At 39.9% G+C, this 14601-nt stretch overlaps 1 pseudogene; it reads left to right on the plus strand.

Annotated features, from left to right (window-relative positions):
* The first annotated feature begins 728 nt into the window (after positions 1-728).
* Positions 729-9606, plus strand: LOC121027999 (gametocyte-specific factor 1-like; annotated as a pseudogene).
* The last annotated feature ends 4995 nt before the right edge of the window (positions 9607-14601 follow it).

Below are 14601 nucleotides of genomic sequence, written 5' to 3' on the forward strand. Positions count from 1 at the left end.
AATTACCAAAACTATTATTACCATCGCTATTTACCCTAAATGAAGGGGAGGGTGGCTGTATCCCCTTTCATCGGGTGTCCCATAAACTTGGTGTGGCAAGGAGGGTTGAAAGAAATCCTATTTGGACAAATACAAGGTCCCAGCACATGCTGACTTTCATGTGCCATCCCCATATCAAAAACAAGGAGATGGAGGTAAAAGGAGATTACAAAACTTATGCAGGGTCATGTAGAAAAATAGCAGAGTTCAAATTCAAGCCTGAGTAGTTTTCTCTGTCTTGATAGCTAAACATTTCCAACATAACCCTTAGCTTCTTAGAGTCATCCACACGCACTACCGGAACTTCCCCGGTTATGGCATTTCCCTTTTCAGTTTCTATCTTGGTCCTCTTCTCACCCTAATAAACTGCTGCTCAGTCTTCAAGTTGTAGCTCCAATGTTATCTTCTTGGGGACTTATGAGGTCTTTTCTAAGACTACCAGGAAAGGGGGTCTCTCCCACCATTGGACTCACACTGGATTTGGGGTTTCGTTGAAGATACGGTCCACTCGTTTATGCCAGCACTCTTAACCTGGGGTCTATGGCGGGGGCATCAGAGGGAGGTCTGTGAATCAGGCATATGGATATGCATTTGAACGTACACTGGGACAGAAATGCACACACAACAGTAATTTTTATGTGATTTTTTCCCCCAAACACCTTAGTGAATACGTTATTTCTGTGTCTATTATGGCTGCTCCTATAGACGTGCCCTGTATCCTCATCAGTGTTGGCGTGTGTCAGAACAGCTTTCCACTGGTAGGAATTAAAATATGTGCCCTGCCATTATGATGATGAGCATCTGTCTTTGTTTACATCAGGATTGGCTTAAGTTAGAAAATGTCAAAGAAAATAATAAGGAAGAAATACCAAATATTTTTTGGCTCTGCTTCCTCCTACGTGTGACAGAACACCACAGCCCGAGTTGTATTGGCAGGATGACTTCTTGTCAGTGGAAGGAACGCGAAACCAAAAATGCAGGACTAGTATCTCATAATTTTTCTTCCAAAAATTTGCAAGTGTAGATCTTTTCTAAGAAAAGAAGACTAAGGTTGAAAAGGCAAGACTTTACCAAAATTGGGTGGGCCCTAATGAATCAGCCTGCTCTTAAAATAACAACAAAGTAAGTGGTAAAATCTGGGTACCCCCAAAATGGTCAAGTTAGTATATGGTTTGGGGCAAAGGAGACAGGTTAAAGCAGTACCTCCAAAAAAATGAAATTATTCCATGATGGTCGACTTTTTAAAAATAATGTTTTGAGGCATCCAATGGAGGAATTGGAAGCTGCTTTATGCAGCCAGCTGATGCCTTCAAAAATAAACTCCTATTTAGCAAGTCCATTCAGAAATTTCAAATCCATCAATATCTTTGAAATGCTGAGAAGTTTCTTCTGCAAATATAACTCGTTGGGCACTTTGTGAATAGACAGAACATCTGTGGTGCTTGTGACACAGCTTAGAGGAAGAAGTTCTACACCCATTGCTTTCTCTGGCCCTGCTTGTCTATGGTAAGGTATCAACTTTGTTAATGCTGGTGCCTTGAATCATTGCCTTTTCAAAATGTTTTCTCATGAAATGAAAGCAGAATATGAACTCCTTCTCTTTTACAAATCTGTGATACAGAAATATGCTGACAACTTGAAACTCCGCAACTCTTTAAAGTACTTCTGATCAGACAACCTGAAAATTGAAACATGAACTCTTAATCTTCCCTCTGCTGACATCAACAGCATTCCGTTGCTGAAGACAAAACTCAGTGATGTGAAGCCGGTGGAAATTAAACAACATAAATCCACTATCCACGTCAGATAATCTTGGAATATCTTGGCGTTCTCTTATGATAAGCCCACTGTGTCTTTTGTGAACATGAACTGATTCTGTTTGCTACAACATGCCATTGTGAGCGCAGCTTTTCAGCCTGTGTTCCCGTCAAAGCAGAAAGTCTACAGAAAGGTGCCTAGACATCACGCCAGACACTATTCAGTAATTTCAGCTTCTCATTCAAGCCATGGGAGAGATGCCTTCTCATTGAAGTTTATTTTTTAGCAAAGACAAACTTTATGGTTTAATTTTATTTGCGCACATTGGATTTCTTTCTTTCCTTCTTCCTATTTTTTTAGAAAGTTGCCCGAAATTAATTTTGCATGTAAAGGAGGGTGGAAAAGGCACAATTCTTTATAAAAGTGTTTTGATCTAATGCAACAAAAGCAACTATATACATAATTTTGTTTATCTTTGTATATAAATATCTCTGAGAAGAAAAGCTAGCTTTCACCAGATTCCCAAAGCCTCTATGATACAAAAAGGGTTAAGAATAATAGCATGAAGTTAAACATATCTTGAGGTCAGAGAATCTTTATAATCCACTCCCCTTTCCACAGCACCTGGGAGAGTGACTGCAATTAATGCCCAGAATGTTGGTCATGGTAGTTATGGTTTTCCCATTCCCTAAAGGATGTTGACCACAAGAGACAGAGTTGGCTGAATGAGCAGGTACACTCGTGAAAATTAATTTTAAAACTGAGTGCAAATCTCTATTCCTCATCAAGACAAGGAAAAAAGCTTCTTTATTCAATATCTTATGGCCTGGAAAAGGAAAATCTGACTGGGAGGATGTAAATTGAAAATTTGTTTCCTTTTGTTGATACTACAAAATGGTGGGGGAGAATTTTTTTTTTACTTGTACTGCATTTCCATACTGGATTCAAAGTCAAAGTCTTTAACAATTAAAGTAAACATCATTAGGATATTGATATTTTCGTGGGCCATATTATGTCCCTTCGAAATTCATACATTGAAGTCCCACCCCAGTACCTCGGAATGTGACTTTATTTGTAGACAAGGTCCTTGCAGAGGTAATCGAGTTAAAATGAGATCACTAGGGTGGCTTCTAATCCAATATGACTAGCATCCTCACAAAGAGGAAATTTGAACACATACAGGATGGATGGAAGACACGGGGAGAGGATGGCCATTTACAAGTCAAGGAGAGGGACCTGGAACAGACCCATCTCTTATGCCCCTTGGAGGAAACGAATCCTGTGGACTCCTTGACCCGGGACTTCTATCCTTCAGAACTGTGATAAAATAAATTTCTGTTGTTTAAACCACCTACTCTGCAGTGCTTTGTTAGGGCAGCCCTAGCAAGCTAGAACATATATACAGAATAAATCCCAGGAACTCCAGACAAAGACCATGAAAATAGGCTAGGGGGACCCTGGAAGTAACACTGAACTGGGACACAGAGGCAGATAGGATTATTAATCCCTATGACCACCGCCTAAGGAAGGAGAAAGCTCTTCAGCTCTAACATAGATCAGCAGCTCAGAGCTTCAAAGTTTTAAGTTCTTCCATCATACTTTAAGTCTATCAGATAACGTGATGCCTCTGGTATAGGAGTCAAGATTTGTGTGTCTAATTAGTAATTTTTTTTTCATGCACAGAAGTGTAAAATGTAAAATCTCAATGTGAGGGGTAGAGGAAAAGGAGGAATTATAAAAGCAGCCTGAAAGTAAATCCTTACTTTATTGGGCTCCAGCTACAATCGACTTGGCTAACCTGCTTCTGCTTTTTGCATAGCAAGTATTCAGTTGCTTTTCTCTGCCCCTATTCCCACCTCTGGAGGAACGTGGGTGTTTCCTGGCTCCTCTCCCTTTATACCCTCTCATGGTTTCAGGTATCACCTTAATGGCCTTGGACTCCTGTTGTCCTTCAGGCTTGAGTTTGCATCCTGGCTGTGCCCTTTACTTCCCGTGGGTTGCTTTGGGCAATCTGATCAGCCTTCCTGAGGTCTGAGTTTCTTTAGATCACAACAGTATCACCATCCCAAGGTGTTATGGAGCGTGAGCGAGAAACTGCCTCTAAGCTCTCAGCATAGGTGTGGCCCAGAGCAAGTGTGCAATAAATGAGAGCTGAATTAAAAATAACAACAATACAACAAACCGGTATATGGTACTTACTATGTGCCCAACACTGATCTAAAAGCTTTACATGTATCAACTCATTTAATTCTCACAACAGATGAGGAAACTCAGGCACAGAGAAATTATGCAACTTGCTCAAACTCACACAGTCAGTAAATGATGGTTCTTCATTACTCAGGTAGTCTGACTCCAGACACTATCTTCTCAAAATATTAGGCATACTGTATCTCTCCGACTATTATTATTATTTATTAATGACACAGCCCTTCTTTTCTCCCTTGAGCTTCCAAATCGTATGGCTTAAAAACAAAAATAAAGGGGTGCCTGGGTGACTCAGTCAGCTAAGCGTTCGACTTCGGCTCAGGTCAGGATCTCATAGTTCATGGCTTCGAGCCCCACATCAGATTCTGTGCTGACAGCTCAGAGCCTGGAACTTGCATTAGATTCTGTGTCTTCCTCTCTCTCTGCCCCTCCCCTGCTCTCTCTCTCTCTCTCAAAAATAAATAAACATTAAAAAATTAATAAAAACAAAAATGAAAACAACAACAATAACAACAAAACTCTCTGGATACCCCACAGTCACCTCAGATGCAACATGCTCAAATGAGTCCCCACCCTGCTCACCATCCCTGCTCCTTTCTTGGGAGTGGATGGCATACAGCCCAGTGAGAAACCTGGTGTCACATCAGATTCCTTGTTTTCCCTAACCTTCCCACACCCCAGCAATCTATTGATTTCTATTTCTATCCTCTTCTCTCCATCCCTAAAACTTCCCTTGAAGTTCAAGACGTCATTGTCTCTGCTCTAGATAATAGCAACAGCCTTCCAACTGGTTTCTCTGCCTCTAGGCTCAAAGAGCCCGTATCTCCTTACCTCACCTTCTCCACAGATTTGTTTTTAAGTTTATTTGTTCATTTTGAGAGAGAGGAAGAGAGAGAGAATCCCAAGCAGTCTCCACAGCACTGTCAGCACGGGGCCCCATGTGGAGCTCCAGTCATGAACTTTGAAATTGTGACCTGATCTCCAACAGTTGGACACTCAGTTGGACGCTCAGCCGACTGAGCCACACAGGCATTCTCCACAGATGTAAAATACAAATCTGACCGTTTCAATGCTGCCTAAAGGATTAACTTGGGGTCCATCAGCATAGCCCAGAAGACCCTCATATATGACTGCTATCTACCTCTCCAGCCTCAACTCCCCCTCCTACCAAGTCCCATACCTCCCTGAACTTGACTAATCTTCTGTTGCTCTCTTCATCCTGCTATCCTTCCATCCCTGTCTCAGTCTCTGATCACTTACTTTCCCGCCATCTCTCTTTCTCTCTCTGTCTCTGTCTCTCTTTCGGTCTCTCTCATACACCATGTTGTTTCACGACTAGTATGTTAGAGTCTACATTTTAAAAAATTGCTCAGCTTATCCACCAGGAATACACACAACAATCACAGGAAGATATGATCACTAACTTGCCCACCCACCATTTCTCTCCCTGCCAAAATACTCACCAAATTAAATTTGTTACTTGAAGAAAAATAAAATCTCTTGAAAATCAGTTTTATAAGTAAGCAAATTTTTAGAGAATCATCTCTCAAAGACATAAAACTTCTAAAGCAACCACACACCAGCCATTATTTATATTCTGTTTTTAGCATCTTAATACCTCATGTTCTATCTGAAAGATAAGATGACTGGTTTTCTCCTGGTGACATAATGGACTAGCATGTGACCAGTTATCATTTCTCTTCTCTGAAACCAAAAGCTTCAAGGACATAGAGATGGAATTGTTGAAAAGGCCTTGGGATTGGCACGGTTATGCGCCTGCCCCTGCTGCTGAAAATGTACAGTTTGTCACTGTGTGTCACGAACGTCAGGATGAGGCAAACTTGTGGTAGCCTATCCAGTCTCCCTCTTTCTTTGAATGCCAGTTTCCCATTTAATCCATGAAAGTTACATATTGAAAGTACAGTTGAAACTGAGTGCCCCTTGATCACCTGCGCTCTGGGTCGAGCACTCAGAAAAATTCTCAGTAGTTGGTAGATGGTGCTGCGGAGTAAAAAGAAGAAATCGGAAGCAGCCCTAAGTTCTACGTACCGTTATTTCATCTCCTAACCTGAGGGGAGAGCAGTATTGTGTAATGGCAGAATGCACCGGCTTGGAAGTCAAAGTCACCAGGGTCTTCTTTGTAGCTGTACCTATGTGACGATGGAGAAGCACTGAATCTAAGGCTCTGTTTCCTCATGCGAAAATAAATAAATAAATAAATAAATGGGAAGTTGTGTGTAAAACATATAATTAAATATTGAATAACAAATGGAAGCTCTTCTTATTTATGAAGAGTGATCGGGCAGTGATTGACAATTTCAGGAAAGCTAGTTCTTAACATCAAGTGGGAATGAGACATTACTAAAATCTTTAGTCACTGAAATCTCTCACCATTCAAGGATTTAAGTTTTGTATGTGATGCAGGAAGTATACCTTTGGCTGTTCAACTTTCAAAAATATGTATATACTACATACTATAATCTTAATGATTTTTTCTACTTTTATAAAATGGCTAACCCAGAAATCTTTTCTCTGATCTTCAATTAAGAGAAAAATAAAGTAATCCATAATGATATGTTCTCCAAAAATTACATAATTATATATTAACCCAAGCCCATCCTTGTCCTTATATCTATTATTTAGGATTAGCAAGTTGGTGTGGGGGAAGAAATATATTTCAGTAAAAACTGTATGTGCTACCTTCTACTCTGAAGTTTGTTATTAAAAATGTGTTATAGTGATGAAATAATTGGAAACCAAGTAAGTGAACAACGTTGGATTAACACAATGTGTTAAAACTTTATAGGGTCTAGTTAGAAACACAGCACATCAGTCAAAAGATAGAAACTCCTAGATGTATTAATTTTTTTCTGATAATAGTTGCATATTGGCATAATAACTCACTGTGCCAAAAGTAGGCAATTTGTTTTCAATCAAATCAAACCTACTTATCCTTTTTAAGTAAAGAACAATTATAAATATGTCTTATAGAACATAATACTCCTCAAAATGAAAATTTTAAAGCCAGTCTTAGATTCCAAGTGTAAACTCTAAATCATCTAATAGAGGGAAAACTCAGGATCGTATATAAAGCCTTCAGATAAATAACGATCACTTTCCAAGTACCTATCTGATGGCAAGCACTGCACTAGCTAACTTTTGTTTATTTTTTTCTAGTCTTCTCAAAAACTGGCTTTTCACATTTGAGGAAACAAAGTCAGAGAAGGCAAGGGACTAACCTAAATTCAACAACTTGCTAAAGTTTAAACTGGGATTAGCTTATTCTTGTATCTTCCTACTAGGGGTTAAGCTTCCATTGAAAAACTGTCGTATTTTATTTAAAAGATACTTCTTACAAAAGAGTTATTTGCCAAAACTTCATATAGCTCATGAAAACAATGACATTCAGTGGGTAGAGAAATTTGTAGCTCTTCGTGACTAATGTACTTTTAAAATATACTAACGATCATTAAAGCCAAATACCCCACGAAAAATAATAGGTAAAAGAAATAAAGTGTTCTTTTAAAACCTGGTCTTTGGTTTCCTGTTTCATATTATAATTGGTTGATGTCTGAAAAAGTCTGTGTTCATTTTCAGAAATGGCAACAATCTCCTAAAATAGAGTCTGGGCATAAATGAGAAACAAAACGAGCTTTACTCTTTAAAAAAAAAAAAAAGAAAGAAAGAAATGTCTTGGCAAGAAAAAAGAATGCCCTTAACAAACTATGAAAAAACATGAACTTCAGTATTTAAGAACCAAGTTTATGAATGATTGGTAACGACAGAACTTGACAATGCCCAGTGTTGGGAAGGAAAACTTTCTTTGTCTCATTCGCTATTGCTGAGTTCCTTCGTTGAAACAGACGTGTTAGAAGAGAATTCTGCAGTGTCTGTCTACATGGAAATGCACATACCCTTTGCGTTAGTAATTCCACGTCAGCCTGGCGAAAGTGTGCCGATACACACACACACACACACATATACATACAAATGCTAACTACATTTTTGATAGAGGAGACAAAATCTTGAGAAAATGAAACGTCCAACAATAAGAATTTGAAAAGAATTGCCAGATAGGGTACAGTGAAGCACATTGTGGTTACTACAGATACTCCAAATACATTGTCATGTGGAAAAAGCAAGTTGTAGACCATTGTGGACACCATAGGCCTATTTATGTTAAATATATTGTTAAATTAAACAAAAATGCCCTTAGACTGATGTGGCTCTATTGCGGTGGCAGCCTATAGAGGCAAACCAAAATCTAAACCTACAAATGCCTCAAAGTCACAAAATTAAAACACTAGGGACAACGCGTCATAAACAGCCAATAGGCATAAAGCTTTGGCCAATCAATAATTTCCTTTCTTGCTTCCCTTCTTTTCTCTGTATCAGTCTTTCCCCTGGTCCTTGTCTGCGGAGCCCTCCTAACCACTTCTGGTTTGGTGCTGCCCGATTTGAATCAGTTTTTGCTCAAATAAACTCTTACAATTTTTAATATGCCTCAGTTTATCTTTTAACAGTATACACACACATTTGCTTTTACATTTCTAGGAAATTTCTGGAATTACATAGAAGAAACTGTAACCGGGAGTTATCACTGGTAGAGAGGGGAGGGAAGAGGACTTTTAGTTTTCCACTGTGTAATTTTGTATTATTTCACCATAAGCAGCAATGACTTTGTAAGAACAAAAAGGATTTTAGAACAACATAATATAAAAGACTGTACAAGTGATTCTATTTAACAAAATTATGAAGGGCACCTGGGTGGCTCAGTTTGTTACGCCATCAGCTCTTGGTTTCAGCTCAGGTCATGACCTCCCAGTTTGTGGGTTCAAGTCCTGCATTGGGCTCTATGCTGACAGTGTGGAGCCTGCTTGGGATTCCATCTCCCTCTCTCTGTCCATCCACCTCCTTTATCAAATAAATAAACTTAAAAAAAAAGTTATTAGAGCTACAGGAAGTGAGGTCCCCACCTGCTAACATCCGGGATGGAAGTGAGCGTTGCTGGGGCCCGGATGTGAGAAGAAAGGGACTGACTGTAGGCAGAGCGTGTCTCCACCCAGCCCTTGGATTGCGCTCCTTCATTTCCAACCTGGAAGAAATTTACATCTATTCCCTGGACCATGAAAAGCTATGACAATCCCCCTGTGATAAAAACCACCAGATCAGAGCCTGAAGGATTCCTTACCCTCTTATCAAGTGCAGAAAGAATCATCCTGATGTCGAAAGCAAAATGGTTTCGACCATTTTGACTTGTCCCTTCAGTGCTCGCCACCAGGTACATCTGGCGAAATCAGTCATCATATCTTCAGCTATGACGATAAAAGTCATATTGAGCAGGATGTTGTCAACCAAACCAGGAACCTTGCTCTCTGGCTGAGAGCAAATGGCAGTGTCCTCCTTGGGATGGAGACTGGGATAAAGATCTGGGGGAAACAGACCAGCACCCCATTTGTCTGGGGGCACAGCCAACTATGTGGCAATAATAACCCTGCAAACAACATCGTTGTGGAACGTGAGAGTAACCTGGCTTCAGGCATGCGTGCTGTCTCTGCTGAATGTTCTGCCATGGAAAAAACAATGGAAATGTACAGCAACTGAAGATCTATCTCATCAAATGCCAAACCCTAGAAGTCTCTTGCTTCTTCCTGCTACCAGTGGGTTCTTCATTTTTCCCCTTCCTAATCTAGTCATAGAAAGATAAACTGCCTGTGACTTAAAAAAAAATTTTTTAATTATTGAAGCTTAAAATGTGCAATAATAATTTGAATCATTTTGAGTACTTTTACAGCTCCATCTTGAATCAAATATTAAACAAAGTTTAGTCATACAGAGGTAAGATCTATCACAAAAAACTTTCCTTTTTCCTTACAGGAAATTTAATGCCTCAAAGAGTTTACCTTAAGACCTTAGTGACTTTCGGGGCGCCTGGGTGGCGCAGTCGGTTAAGCGTCCGACTTCAGCCAGGTCACGATCTCGCGGTCCGTGAGTTCGAGCCCCGCGTCGGGCTCTGGGCTAATGGCTCGCAGCCTGGATCCTGTTTCCGATTCTGTGTCTCCCTCTCTCTCTACCCCTCCCCCGTTCATGCTCTGTCTCTCTCTGTCCCAAATAAATAAACATTGAAAAAAAAAAAAAAAAAAAGACCTTAGTGACTTTGTACTATAATCTGTGAGTACACAGCAGATTGGATTTGACACATCCCAAACAATACCACCATTTTGAGGCTTCATCCTTTTTACTTCTTAAAGGAAGTCTGAGGCAAGAAGAGGCAATGACATTTGTGACATTTGTGACATCTGGGCAGATGAGTTTTTTTCTTCTCTCCCACCTCTCTCCACCTCCTCCCTTCCCTCTCTCGTTGTTTGCAAACAGAGGAGAAAAAAACAAAGAGAAAACATATAATTATGAACAAAGAGAAAAGCATTTGTTTTGGTTTTTTTGTTTGTTTGGTTTGTGTTTGTTTTTGAGAAAAAGCACAAAAGGGGGAGAAGCAGAGAGAAAGAGGGAGACAAAGAATCTGAAGCAACCTCCAGGCTCTGAGCTGTCAGCACAGAGCCCAACGCTGGCTCGAGCTCACAAGCTGTGAGATCATGACCTAAGCTGAAGTCTAGATCGTGACTTGAGACAAGGTCAGATGCTCAACTGACCGAGCCACCCAGGCACCCCTGCATTTTTCAGCTTTTTATCGAGCACCTTATGTGACATTATGCTATGTCACAGTATCCAAAGCACATACTTTGCCTTCACTGAGTTTAGCTGGGAGTGGGGTGGAAGGGATATAGGCCAGAAGTCACTCTTCCATTGTAGTGCGAAGTTACATGGCAAGTAAATGTCTCATAGTCCTCAAATATCTACACAAAATAATATGTACCTAACTGTCCTCTTCCTTAATAGGTCAGACGCCATCTAAAGATCACTATTACTTTACCAGCAGCCAATTTATAGAAAAATTGGGGAAATTAATTTCTTTCATGACTACCTCATTAATAAAGATGAGCATTTAGGAAATATTTCTCATTTTGTGGACTTCTACTCTTTGTTTTGTCCTAATCACTCCTATGGGATGTCATTTTTCCTATTAGCCACTTTTATGTCAGCCAATGTTTGCTATATTGAGTCCAACAATGAATTCTCCTGGATGGATATATTTATCCAAAGTTCACTGCCAAGAGTTTTTTTTTTTTTTAATTTTAAATTTTATTTTATTTTTTGAGAGAGAGAGAGAGAGAGAGGGCATGCGCATGTAAGCAGGGGAGGGGCAGAGGGAGAAGGAGAGAGAGAATCTCATGTAGGCTTCATATCCAGTGCAGAGCCCAATGTGGCACTAGATCCCATGGTTGTGAGATCATAACCTGAGCTGAAATCAAAGGTCAGAAGCTCAACCGACTGAGCCACCCAGGTGCCCCAAGAGCTTTTTTCTTTTTTAAACACCATTTCCTGTCTTCATCACTACTCAGCAAGTACCCTTAAATTACTACTCATGATCTCTTAGTAAACGTCTGCTTTCTTCCAACAATATAGAATGTATCTCTATAATAAACCAAATGGTCTACTTTATATCCGTACTCCTTTCCAGTTCACTTTCAAAAATAAAAGCAGGAACCTTCTTTAATAACTTTGAAACTAAGCCCTCTGCTGTACCTGTGAGACTGGTTTTGTATGACACTTGAGAGTTTAGGGATGCAATCTGTATCTAACAAATGAATTCTGCATCTTTTGAAGCTACCTTGCTCATTTCCTTTAGCATACTCTGTTAACAGCATGAAACTATGTTTCTATAGCTCTCCCATCTTTAAAATGTTTGTATATGCCACATTCTATGGACAATTTCGGTTGACATATCTATCATCCCTATCAGTGTGCAAGTTCCTGAAGAGCAGGGATACCATTTGTGTCTCAGATACAAACAGGATCCCTAGTGAAAATACGGGATCTAAGAGGAAATCCAACTTTGCTTCTGTAAACCTGATCGTATATAAAGTTGTGTATTACATAAATTGTTCCTGCTAACTCTCTTTTTCTGTTTAGTGGTCTCTTTTCTTACTGGGTTCATGGCCAAGTCTGCTATAGAAGAAGTCTACAGTTTTGACATTCCACTTGACAACAGCAATACAGATACCTTCCCACATCCAATAGAAACGTATCCACCTCCTTCCTCCTACAGACCACTTACACAATTAGTTCTGAGGCCAAATACTTTCTGTGTATTATATTAGTCAATCCTTTCAAGAATCCTAAAAAGTATATAGCATTGCCATTATATAGAATAGAAGGTTAGTTCCCTCAGGCTTGTATAGTGAGTAAATAAATGTTGGAGGCTGGGATTTGCCCTTACGACTGTCCAACTCCAAAATCCATGCCTTTTCCAATTTGTCTTGCAGCCTCCATTCTTTCTAAGTCCTGATCATCTGAAAGCCATTTATGTATTCTAAGTAAACTAGTGCATATAGAGTATCCTTCCCAGATCATTATCAAATTGTCTCTTTTCATGGTTTACTTACGAAAACATGGTTTTGACAATAGAATTGTGATTGGAGGCGAGAATAAAAGACAGAGCTAAGGAAAAGGGCAACATTGGTCCAAGAGGGCCTGCGTTGTGAAAAGCGGCCATGACAACTCCCACACTTAAAATTCTTTAGTGGTGGGGTGCCTGGGTGGCTCAGTCAGTTAAGTGTCCGACTTGTGATTTTGGCTCAGGTCACTATCTCACAGTTCGTGAGTTCGAGCCCCTCATCAGTTTCTGTGCTGCCGGCCCAGAGCCTGTTGGGATTCTCTCTCTCCCTCTCTTTCTCTCTCTCTCTCTGCCCTTCCCCTGCTCATGCATGCTCTCGCTTTCTCTCTGCCTCTCAAAATAAATAAAATTTAAAATATTTTTTAAAATAAATAAGAATTCAATAAAAGGACACTTTTAAAAATTCTTTCGTGGTTCCCCATTGGCTTTTATTTGTTTAATACATAATTAGTGGGTCCCTACGAAGTCCCAGCTACTGTTCACCAGAGGAAAGTAGACAGAACAGCTGCCCTCATGATGCTTACATTATAGGGAGGTGATGGAGAGTAAAAACAGATAAATGTAGCATACTGTGATAGGTAGGCATGGAAAAACAGCACAGGTTAAGAAGTCTGGGAGTGTCTTCCTTGTAAAGTCCAAACGAAAGTTTGGAGCAGACAAAAGCTTTCACCATTTGGTCATCATCTACTGTATGCCACAGTAAAAACTACACTCAGTCTTTCCGAAGTTCTTTTTGCCTTGTGCCCCCACTCTAACCGTTCTTCAGTCTTCTGAGTAGTGGACACATCATTTCTTTCATGACATCCTTGAATTTTTCCTCTGGCACCTCCAGATTCTTCTTTGTATGCCGGAGCATGCTGAACTTCCATAATAGCATTTATCACAGACCGTGTTGTCATTTCCCACTGTCAATATCTGTCTTCTTCAAACAGACGACAAACTCACTGATGCAAGAGCCATGCTATTTCACCTTAAATCTGTGACACTTAATACCAAGCCTGGCAGGGAGTAAACATTCAGTAAATACTTCATGAAGGATGGGAATGCATGCTCAGATGAAATAAGGCCATTTAAGCACACAAGATTATCAAAGACCATCATGAATGAAAGAAAATAAGCCTATTGTGTATACTTGTACTGAATACCTATTAAACCATGTACCAAGTTGACAGGATAATCACTGTTCAAAGGTTACCTTTTTATAAAGCATAAGTCGAACAAACTGTCAAGATGAAATGGCTAAAATCCGTAGTTCTGTGCTTGAGACAGACAAATACACTTAAGATACTACATTTTAAAAGATAAAGTTTATTACCAGGGCACCTGGGTAGCTCAGTCGGTTAAGCACCCGACTGTGATTCAGGCTCAAGTCATGATCTCCCCGTTTGTGAGCTCAAGCCCCATATTGGGCTCTGTCCTGACAGTGTGAAGCCTGCTTGGGATCGTCTCTCTCTCCCTCTCTCTCTGCCTTCCTGTGCTCTGTTTCTCAAAATAAATAAATAAAAACTTTTTAAAAAGATAGTTTATTACCATAATAATTTCTTGACATGTTTATTACAAATTACAAACTACTTATAAAGACATTCATTTGCAGTGAATTGGCATTATTTAAATCTTCACTTGTCTCAGTGGAAAACTGGCCTGTAAGTGTTATAGGCCTTACATTCAGTCTTTGATAGATTGAGCCAAGAATATAGCAGATACCTGTTACTTCTACATATACATTCTCTGTATGTAAGATATTTGCTATAGATTCATGGCAATTAGAAGATGCAAAGTTGGGGAGCACCTGGGTGTCTCAATCGGTTAAGCAACTGACTTCGGCTCAGGTAATGCTCTCGCAGTCCGTGAGTTCGAGTCCCGCATCGGCCTCTGTGCTGACAGCTCAGAGCCCGGAGCCTGCTTCGGATCCTCTCTCTCCGTCCCTCTCTGCCCCTCCCCTACTCATGCTCTGTCTCTCTGTCTCTCTTTCTCTCTGTCTCTCTGTCTCTCTCTCAAAAGTAAATGAACACTAAAAAAAATAATAATACAAAGTTGGATATCATCTTACAAAACAAATTTCTCTGTAACATTAATAACCAATA

Source organism: Herpailurus yagouaroundi, unplaced genomic scaffold (assembly GCF_014898765.1).
Source record: "Herpailurus yagouaroundi ecotype Mexico unplaced genomic scaffold, PumYag 100, whole genome shotgun sequence".
NCBI classification, from domain to species: Eukaryota; Metazoa; Chordata; class Mammalia; order Carnivora; family Felidae; genus Herpailurus; species Herpailurus yagouaroundi.